Consider the following 10951-nt stretch of genomic DNA (forward strand, 5'->3'; position numbering starts at 1 on the left):
TTTATTCAGAAAGAGCTTCTGATGAGAAAATCTTTTTAATCAAGAACTGGAATTAAAAGAGAACATAATATTCATAGCAAATGGAGTTTGACATAAACCATGACTCCAGCTTGAGTTGGGATTTTGTAACAGAGAGATTCTCGTGCATGGTAACATATGATTATAGGTTCTTTTAAGGTAAACTTTATTACTAATTGGATAGCCATGGCATGCTATGCTAGGTGTTAACCATGGTCTATGAGGTGCATAAAATGATTTAGAGAAATCATTTATGGTAAAAAAGAGTTCTGATGATATTAAGAGTTGATATCATATCTCATTGCCAATTATGAGGTGCATAAAATGATTTAGAGAAATCATTTATGGTAAGAAAGAGTTCTGATGATATTAAGAGTTGATATCATATCTCATTGCCAATTAGTGATGAGCCTAGTAAGTCACACACATGCACAAGTTATCACCTAATTAAATATAATTTAATTAATTAATTAAAGAGTTTAATTAATTAATTAAATAGGTTTGGTTTGCAATTAGATTGTAAAGTCCCTAGCATGACTTGAAACCAAATCTAGATTATTAGATGTACAGTGTAAGTTAAATTTATATTTAAAGTGTTTAAATATGAATTTAATTAATGAGAAATTAATTAATAAAGATTAATTAATTAATTTATATTTGATATAAATTGATTAGAAGAAGAGAAATAATTATTTCGGATTGAGAACTAAAAATTAAGACACAGGGGCATTTTTATCATTTCATAGGGTGACATGTAGCACCATGAGATGGTGACACATGGCATTACACATAAGCTTGCCAAATGTCTTTTAATCATGTAGGATGATTAAAATTAAGGTTAAATATAGGTTTGACACTTGGCACAATGTGATTGGGTCAATTAAACCTAGAATCAATCAGAGAGCGACATGTGATAAGGGTTTAATATGTTAACCTAGCTATATAAGTGTTGTTATGAGAAGAAAACAACACAACCAGTAGCTACGCCTCCTTTGTGCCGCCACTTTGAAGCTCTCCATCTCTTCTTCTTCATCTCTCATCTATTCCAAGTGATTGGCAAATAATCTCTTGAATTAAAAATACTAGAAATCGTTTCTAGTGTCCTGTTTACATCTTTAATCTCTTAAAAGGCAAAACTTGATTTTCTAATTAATAGAAAAAGCTTTAGAAGCTGTTCAAAGGCTGCCATAGGTGTTCTTGGTATGGTCAAGCTAGAGAGACAGCATCTGGTTTCTCGAAGATGCATATGAAAGGCACAAATACACCGCAGTGCATCAAGAGGTTAGTGTATTTGTTCTTGATCTCATCTAGGGTTCTAAAATTAATCTGATTAATTTTAAAATCTTAAATAGCAAATATAGATCCAAAACATATTAAAATTTTTTAATATGTTGTTTATTATTGAAATCAAATAGATAAAAATAAATCTTGCATGATGCATGTGACCTTAGGTGAAAATTTTTGAATTCAATGGTATAAAATTTTGTTTTTCATGCTTTCGCTCCTTCAATTGGTGTCAGAGCCACTATATTTGTCATTTAGATTATTGATTATATGATTTAATTATGTGTTTTGCTCATGAGATGATTTATCCGTTGCTGATTGCAATGGATGTGTGGCAGCATGCTTGAAGAACACCATCTTTGGTGTGCCAATTTTGGTTTCCATGGGTGGCTCAAGGTTTGGCTTTTTAATTTGCAATTGTTGTATGATCTAAAAGCTCATCCTATGTCTAATTAAATTGTTTAATTAGAATTTTAATCACACAATTAAATTTTGATTCAAATCAGAATTTTAAAAATTGTTTGAATGTGATTCAAATCTGAATTTTAAAAGTTTTTTGAATGTGATTCAAATCTGAATTTTTAAAGTTGTTTGAATCATATTTAAATCTGATTTTTTAAAGTTGTTTGAATAATATTCAGATCTAAATTTTTAAAAATTGTTTGAATGTGATTCAAATATGATTTTTTAAAAATGGTTTGAATGTGGTTCAAATATGAATTTTTAAGGTTGTTTGAATGTGATTCAAATCTAAATTTCTAAATTTGTTTAAATGATATTCAAATCTGAATTTTTAAATTTATTTGAATCATATTCAAATTTAGATTTTTAAGTTGAATATGAGATATTCAATTTAATTTAAGTATATATGTTTTATTTAATTGTTAAATAGTGATATGCATGATGGATGATCATGGACTATAAAAGACCAATGTGATTGAATTATGTCTTTTATGTTTCTTTGGGATTGAAAATTAATTAATTTATTTTAATTTATTTTGGGCATATATTATTAAGGCTATAATAATTTTTGGGTTGTAATTTCATTTATTTAGTTCTTGTAAATTAGCCTTGGTATGCCAAGGATTACTATGTAATTTTGGATTGCAAGAAGATCAAGGAGGTCAAGAGCATTGGTGGGACCAGTGGGAGCAATTCAAGATCAAGTGTTGATTATGTACTCCTTCAGCAACTCTTGTAAAATGAATGAATGAAATGCACCTAGGAATGCCCTGATTCAATTCTTGGTGGCTCAGAATTGATTCCCTTAGAAAGTCCATAATCATACCATATTTACTGCTTATCAATGAATGCATGAGATGTATGGAAATGTATGCAATCATATGATATATGCATCCTAAATGGATAATGTTCAAAGTGAGACCTTAACAGTAATTAGGATGACCATAAAATCTTCCAAACAAATGATTAAGTTGGAAATGCTATAATTAAAGTAATTATAACATAGGCCCTCCATTGAGGCAATTATTTTAAGAAATTTTAAATACTTGCATAAGATGCAATTAATTTAAGAGATTTTCTTAAGAATAATTGTTAAGCATGAGATGTTGTAAATATGTAAATGGTTTGGTGGCCAATATTGGATGTACCTGAGGACATTAAAATTAATGCATAATTACTGGCTCAATGGGATCAACTTAACTAATGCAAGATAAGTCAATAATGGATGTACCTGAGATTTTGAGTATTGGGGGCTAGGTAAAGGATTAAACCTCACATGAGATGTGATGGGCAAGGAGTTGCTCACTTATAGTTTATTGTAATTCCAATAATGAATGTTCCTGAGGATGATCAATAGAATTATAAGAATTCAATCACCCACTAGAAATCCACCCACCTAGGTTTTTCGTTTTCTACTTTGGAAGTGTAGGATTCGCTAAGTTAGTGGGAGGACCAATTTGATTAAAAGACCATAATCATTTTGGTTAATTACATGACACATTTACTAATTAATCTAGTTATTTTCTGCAGTTAATTTTCTGATAATAATGAGCACAGAACAACCACCACTATCCAATATCCATGCAAGCATACTTGATCGCAATAGGTTGACAGGACCTAATCTGTCTGATTGGCAAAGAAATTTGAAACTTGTCCTGAACCTTGAATATATAGGATATGTTCTAGATTCAAATGTTCTTGGTCCCTTACCTCCAGAGGCTACTCAAGAGGAACATGAAACTTTGGACAAGTGGAAGGAGCATGATATGAGAGCTAAGTGTTACATGCTTGCTTCCATAAGTAATGAGTTACAGAAGTAGCATGAGAACATGCAGAGTGTGAGTGAGATCCTCCTTCACCTACAAGAGTTGTATGGTGAGCACAGCAGGAATGCTAGGTATGAGATATCTAGGCAGTTGTTCCGCATGAGAATGTCTGAGGGGCAAAATGTTGGGGATCATGTCCATAAGATGATTCGGCTGATTGAGCAGTCGGAACATCTTGATTTAAACATGGATTTCCAACTACAGACGGATTTGATCCTTCAGTCCCTTCCTGAGTCTTTGGGGAATTTTGTGATAAATTTCCATATGACTAAACAAGAATGCACCTTAGCTGGTTTACTCTACATGCTGGTTATTGCCCAAAAGAATATGCCGGGCAATAAAGGAAAAGAGGTTGCTTTGATTGCATCTTCTTCTGCTGGAAAGTCCAACAAGAAGAAGGGCAATAAGAAAAAGAAACCTCAGATTCCTGGTCCTTCTAAGAAAATAGCTAAACAAAAAGGGAAGACTAAAACTGATGGAGGTAAAGGAAAGTGTTTCCACTGCCAGAAGGATGGGCACTGGAAAAGGAACTACTCAGAGTATCTTGCTTCACTGAAGGACAAGAAGGATAAACCTTCGGACGGTATGTCCATATCTTATTATTTAGATTCTGATGATACTCATAATTCATCTACAGCTTGGGTTTTAGATACTGGTGCCAGTTCTCACATTTCTAATGATATGCAGGAACTAGCAAATAGTAGCAGCTTGCGTTCTCAATATGTTAGAGTCCGAATTGGCAATGGCTCAACTGTTGAAACTTTAGCCATAGGATCTAAATCTTTTTACATGTCTGGATATGTGTTGTGTTTGGATAATATTTTATATGTACCTGATGCTTTTAAGAACATCATTTCTATATCTAGTTTAACTAGAAATGGCTATGAATTTCAGTTCACAGATGATGTTTGTAATATTTATTTTGGAAATAAATATGTTAGTTCGGGTTATATGAATGATGGTCTTTATTATTTGGATAATAATGACAAACACAAAATGAATACAAGTAATCTAAATGAATGCAATGCCATGGTGAAAACCAACTCAAGTTCAAAATATATTTGGCACTTAAGGTTAAGTCATGTTGCAGAAGATAGGATTACAAAATTGGAGAAAATGGGGATTCTATCCTCATTGGGCTCTGAGCCTACTCCAACTTCTGAATCTTGCCTTCAGGGCAAAATGACTAGATCACCCTTTGTTGGACAAGGGCTAAGGGCTGAAAATATTTTGGAGCTAATATATAGTGATGTACGTGGTCCATTTAAGGAAATGGCTAGAGGCGGTTTTCATTACTTTATTACCTTTACTGATGATAAATCAAGGTTTGGGTATATGTATTTGATGAAATACAAACATGAATCCTTTGAAAAGTTTAAAGAATTTAAATCTAAAGTAGAAAATCAAACAGGAAAGAGTATTAAAGCTCTTCGATCAGATCGTGGAGGTGAATATTTGAGTACTGAATTTGATGAACACTTGAGAGAGCATGACATTGTTTCCCAGCTGACTCCTCTCAGAATGCCACAACTGAATGGTGTATCTGAAAGGAGAAATCGTACCCCATTAGATATGGTACGTAGTATGATGAGTATATTGATATGCAAATCTCCTTTTGGGGATTTGCATTAGAATTAGCTTTGTATATTCTGAATAGGATTCCATCAAAATCAGTTTCTTCCACACCTTATGAGATATGGCATGGAAGAAAACCAAGTCTTAAGCATGTTAAGATTTGGGGTTGTCCAGCTTATATCAAAAAGCTAAACACTGATAAATTGGAAACCAGATCAGAAAATAGTTGATTTGTTGGATATCCAAAAGATAGTTTTGGATATTATTTTTATTTGCCTACATCACAAAAGGTTGTGGTGAATAGAGATGCTACATTTCTTGAACAACAGTTTGTTCAAGAAGGAGGCAAAGGAAGGGAAATAGAGTTGGAATTGGAGAATTCTGACCAATCAACAGATCAGATGGATATAGATCCATCTAGTCAACCTACACCCATTGATGAAACATCTACAGCTATTCCTCATAGAACAACTAGGGTATCTCACCCACCAGTGAGATATGGTTTCCTTCATGGAGAAGAATAAGAGTTTTCTACTCATAAAGAAGTAGATCATAGAGATGATCCACTTACCTATGAAGAAGCTATATAAGATATAGACTCTTCAAAATGGATTGATGCTATGAAATATGAAATTGATTCAATGTATAAGAATCAAGTTTGGGATCTTGTTGACCCACCTGAAGGTATTGTACCTATAGGGAACAAATGGGTTTTTAAGAAGAAAATTGGTTCTAATGGAAAGGTAGAGACTTATAAAGCAAGGCTAGTAGCGAAAGGGTTTCGCCAAAGGTAAGGAATCGACTATGAGGAGACTTTCTCTCCTGTTGCCATGCTTAAATCAATTAGGATTCTATTAGCAATAGCTGCATACTATGATTATGAGATTTGGCAGATGGATGTCAAAACAGCTTTTCTTAATGGATACATTGAAGAAAACATTTTCATGGAACAACCTAAGGGTTTTGAATCCCAAGATGGTTCCAAGGTATGCAAACTAAAGCAATCCATTTATGGGTTGAAGCAAGCTTCGAGGAGTTGGAACATTCGTTTTGATGAAGCCATTAAATCATTTGGTTTTATCAAAAATGAGGATGAGCCATATGTATATAAGAAGGTTAGTGACAGTGCTATCACTTTCCTTATCTTATATGTGGATGATATATTATTGATGGGCAATGACATAGGTATGTTGACAACTGTAAAGGTATGGCTGTCAAATACATTCTCCATGAAAGACTTAGGGGAGGCAACCTATATTCTTGGGATTTGCATCCATAGAGATAGAGCGAAAAGAATAATTGGTTTATCCCAAAGTCTATACTTGGAAAGGGTGTTAAAGAGGTTTAACATGCTTGATTCCAAGAGAGGATTGTTACCAGTGAGACATGGTATCCCACCTTTCTAAAGAGATGTCTCCAAAGACACCTGAAGAAAGAGATAAAATGGTAAGGATTCCATATGCTTCGGCTATTGGAAGTTTAATATATGCAATGTTGTATACTAGGTCGGATATTGCGTATGCTATTAGTTTGACTAGTAGGTATCAATCCAATCTAGGTTTGGAACACTAGATTGCTGTCAAGAATATCCTTAAGTACTTGAGAAGAACTAAGGATTTATTCTTGATTTACGGAGGTGGAGACTTGCAATTGGATGGTTATGCTGATTCTGATTTCCAATCAGATATCGATGATAGAAAGTCTGCCTCTGGATATGTGTTTATTTGTAATGGACGTGAAGTCAGTTGGAAGAGTTCCAAACAGAGCACGACTGCAGATTCCACTACCGAGGCTAAGTATATTGCTGCATCAGATGCTGCAAAGGAAGCTGTTTGGATAAATAAGTTCGTGACAGAACTTGCAGTAGTTTCTTCCATTGAGTCAACAGTTCCACTACACTGTGACAACAATGGAGCAGTCATACAGGTTAAGGAACCAAGGTCTTACCAAAAATCCAAACACATAGAAAGGCGCTACCACATTATCAGAGAAATAGTTGGGCGAGGCGGTGTAGCCATGCAAAAAATAGCATCAGCTAAAAATCAAGCTGATCCATTCACTAAGCCTATGTCACAAACTCAGCTAGACCGACATCTTGAGAAGATGGGTCTAAGATATTGTAATGAATGGCTCTAGTGCTAGTGGGAGATTTTTTGTAGTATGCCCTAGAGCATATCATTTAGCATGTATCTTGTATATCTTTTATTAATAAAAGGCATTTCCACTTTTTCGTTTACATAATATATTTATGTGTAATAGAAAATGTCCATTGATATTTTGTTAGAAATTCTATTCTTAAGTTGTTAAGAATATGAGTGATAGTATTTCTAGCACAAGGTATCATAAATAGGTTCACAATCGAGGATACTTCACAATAAGGACTTAACTTATCCAGAAAGATTGTATTCATGTTTGTTCCTAAGTTATTTATATGAGATATAAATAAGATGGAATGGTAAGTCTCATGCCATATAACAAACATGATAGACACTTATACATGATAAGTAGGCCGAACCAGTGACACTTATGACAAGCACATGGAGTTTACTCTTGTCAATGCATTGTCATAAATCATAGAAGTGCATATAATATTTAGACCTGAGATAGTACAGTTATCTTGTATATAGGTGATTTGAGTTTGATACTGCTTTCATACTTGTACTGTGTATGGGTATATGGGCATGTGTTGTCTCCTGCTAGTTATATATGGAGGTAGGTGTTGATCAAGATGGAATCTGTTCTTCTAATTAAATAAAGATAAAATCCTATGTTCATTTAATTATTCTTGATGTTTGAAGTTCCTGGCCAGGATAGATAGATTTATTCAGAAAGAGCTTCTGATGAGAAAATCTTTTTAACCAGGAACTGGAATTAAAAGAGAACATAATATTCATATCAAATGGAGTTTGACATAAACCATGACTCCAGCTTAAGTTGGGATTTTGTAACAGAGAGATTCTAGTGCATGGTAACATATGATTATAGGTTCATTTAAGGTAAACCTTATTACTAATTGGGTAGCCATGGCATGCTATGCTAGGTGTTAACCATGGTCTATGAGGTGCATAAAATGATTTAGAGAAATCATTTATGGTAAGAAAGAGTTCTAATAATATTAAGATTTGATATCATATCTCATTGCCAATTAGTAATGAGCCTAGTAAGTCACACACATATACAAGTTATCACATAATTAAATATGATTTAATTAATTAATTAAAGAGTTTAATTGATTAATTAAATAGGTTTAGTTTGCAATTAGATTGCAAAGTCCCTAGCATGACTTAAAACCAAATCTAGATTATTGGATGTACAGTGTAAGTTAAATTTATATTTAAAGTGTTTAAATATGAATTTAATTAATGAGAAATTAATTAATAAAGATTAATTAATTAATTTATATTTTATATAAATTGATTAAAAGAAGAGAAATAATTATTTTGGGTTGAGAACTCAAAATTAAGACACAGGGGCATTTTGGTCATTTCACAGGGTGACATGTGGCACCATGAGATTGTTACACATGGCATTACACATAAGCTTGCCAAATGTCTTTTAATCATGTAAGATGATTAAAAAAAAGGTTAAATAAAGGTTTGACACTTGGCACAATGTGATTGGGTCAATTAAACCTAGAACCAATCAGAGGATGACCTGTGGCAAAGGTTTAATGTGTTAACCTAGCTATATAAGTGTTGTTATGAAATGAAAACAACACAACCAGCAGCTAATCCTCCTTTGTGCCGCCACTTTGAAGCTCTCCCTCTCTTCTTCTTCATCTCTTAAGAGATTATCAAACAATCTCTTGAATTAAAAATACTAGAAATCATTTCTAGTGTGCTGTTTACATCTTTAATCTCTTAAAAGGTAAAACTTGATTTTCTAATTAATAGAAAAAGCTTTAGAAGCTGTTCAAGGGCTGCCATAGTTGTTCTTGGTGTGGACAAGCTAGAGGGACAACATCTGGTGTCCTGAAGACGCATCCAAAAGGCACAAATACACTGCAGTGCATCAAGAGGTTAGTGTATTTGTTCTTGATCTCATCTAGGTTCTAAAATTAATCTAATTAATTTTTAAAATCTTAAATGGCAAATATAGATCCAAAACATATTAAAAGTGTTTTAATATATTTTTTATCATTGAAATCAAATAGATAAAAATAAATCTTGCATGATGCATGTGACCCTTGATGAAAATTTTTGAATTCAATGGTATAAACTTGTGTTTTTCACACTTCCGCTCTTTCACCTAGTTCATGAGGCTATAACGTAGTGACTATGTAATGTTCTCGATGTTTGTATTGTAAGTTGTAGATTACAGTACCGATATGGGATTATTGTGTATAGCTACGTGCTTCCTCATGGTATAATAAACTAAGAATATTTGTAAGTAATCTATAATTTGATACAGTTACACCCGAATAGAGTACTATTACAGGAAATAAATGTGAAAATTTTAGTTAGCAATTTAAAACTTCAGAACTAGCCTATCGAAAGACTACACTTGTAAGGTAGCTAGAGTCAGTGACTCAGTTACATTAATGTGAACTACCTGTACCACAGTAATTGCTATAAGCTTAGAGATATTAGTACGACTTATCATCCTCAGACGGATGGACAACTGAAATGAGTAATTTAGGTAAATTCTGAAACTCCTTGAGTTCCTGTAAATAATGAAATGAAATGATAATAATAAGCTATATTATGTGATAAGCCCTCGAGAATATACTGAGAACTTGTGTCACTAAATCTGAGGGGAGATGGGATAGATACCTCCCACTAATAGAATTTGTATACAATAATAAGTGTCAAGTTAGCATACAAACAATACCCTATGATACACTGTTAGGGAAAAAGTGCGAAACACTAGTACGTCGAACTGAGTTGGGAAAAGATATTTAGGCATTGATATAGAGCCCTATAATTATTTTGATATTTTTGTCAGAAAAGAATGATTTAGGTATTTGAAAATATATTTAGAAGTTGTAGTGCTATTCCCTCTGGAAGCAAGAATAGATACCTTTCATTGATGGAGTTTGTGTATAATGATATTTATTAAATAAGCATGAAGATACCAAGATATAAGTTTTGTATGAGATAAATGTAGAATACCTAGACAAAGGGTAATTAATAGAGTTGGAATTGGTAAAAGAGACTAAAGGACCAGTAAGGATTCCAGTATGAGAAATCAGAGAATTAATGAATAATAGACTTTCATGAGTAGAAATAATAAAGGCAAAAGAAAACATTGATGGGAAAGTGAATAAAATTTTGAGATAATGATAAGCTCAGTTGTTTGAATCCGATGAATTTCGAGGACGAAATTCCTTTTCAGAGGGGAAGAGTTATAACATCCTCATTTTCATAGTCTATACGTCTTACTATTCCGACAGCTAATGTTTACCCCAGAAAGTTAGAATGTCTAGAACTACACTATAATAATAGTGAGGAAGTATAAAATAATGAAATATGTGATAAGAAAAATTAAGGAAAAATAAAAGAGATAAAATGTGAATAAGTTAAACGAGCCAAACCCGTAGCAATGGGTGACTACACTGGGAAGTTACGGCGAGGACCGTTGACTAGCCCTAGACCGCGAGGAACTTGGGGAAATATTTTCAGGACATAATTAAAGGTCTACTAAGGTGTAATTGACATTGGAAATGTCAAAGAAAAATTAATAAGTTAGTATAAACTAAAAACGAAAATTAAAGAAATCGACGGTACAATGAGTAAATCAGTGTTACCAAAAAAGTCTGAATTTAACCCGAAGAAGGGCATTTTGGT

The sequence above is a fragment of the Hevea brasiliensis genome, chromosome 1, assembly GCF_030052815.1.
Source record: "Hevea brasiliensis isolate MT/VB/25A 57/8 chromosome 1, ASM3005281v1, whole genome shotgun sequence".
Lineage (NCBI taxonomy): Eukaryota > Viridiplantae > Streptophyta > Magnoliopsida > Malpighiales > Euphorbiaceae > Hevea > Hevea brasiliensis.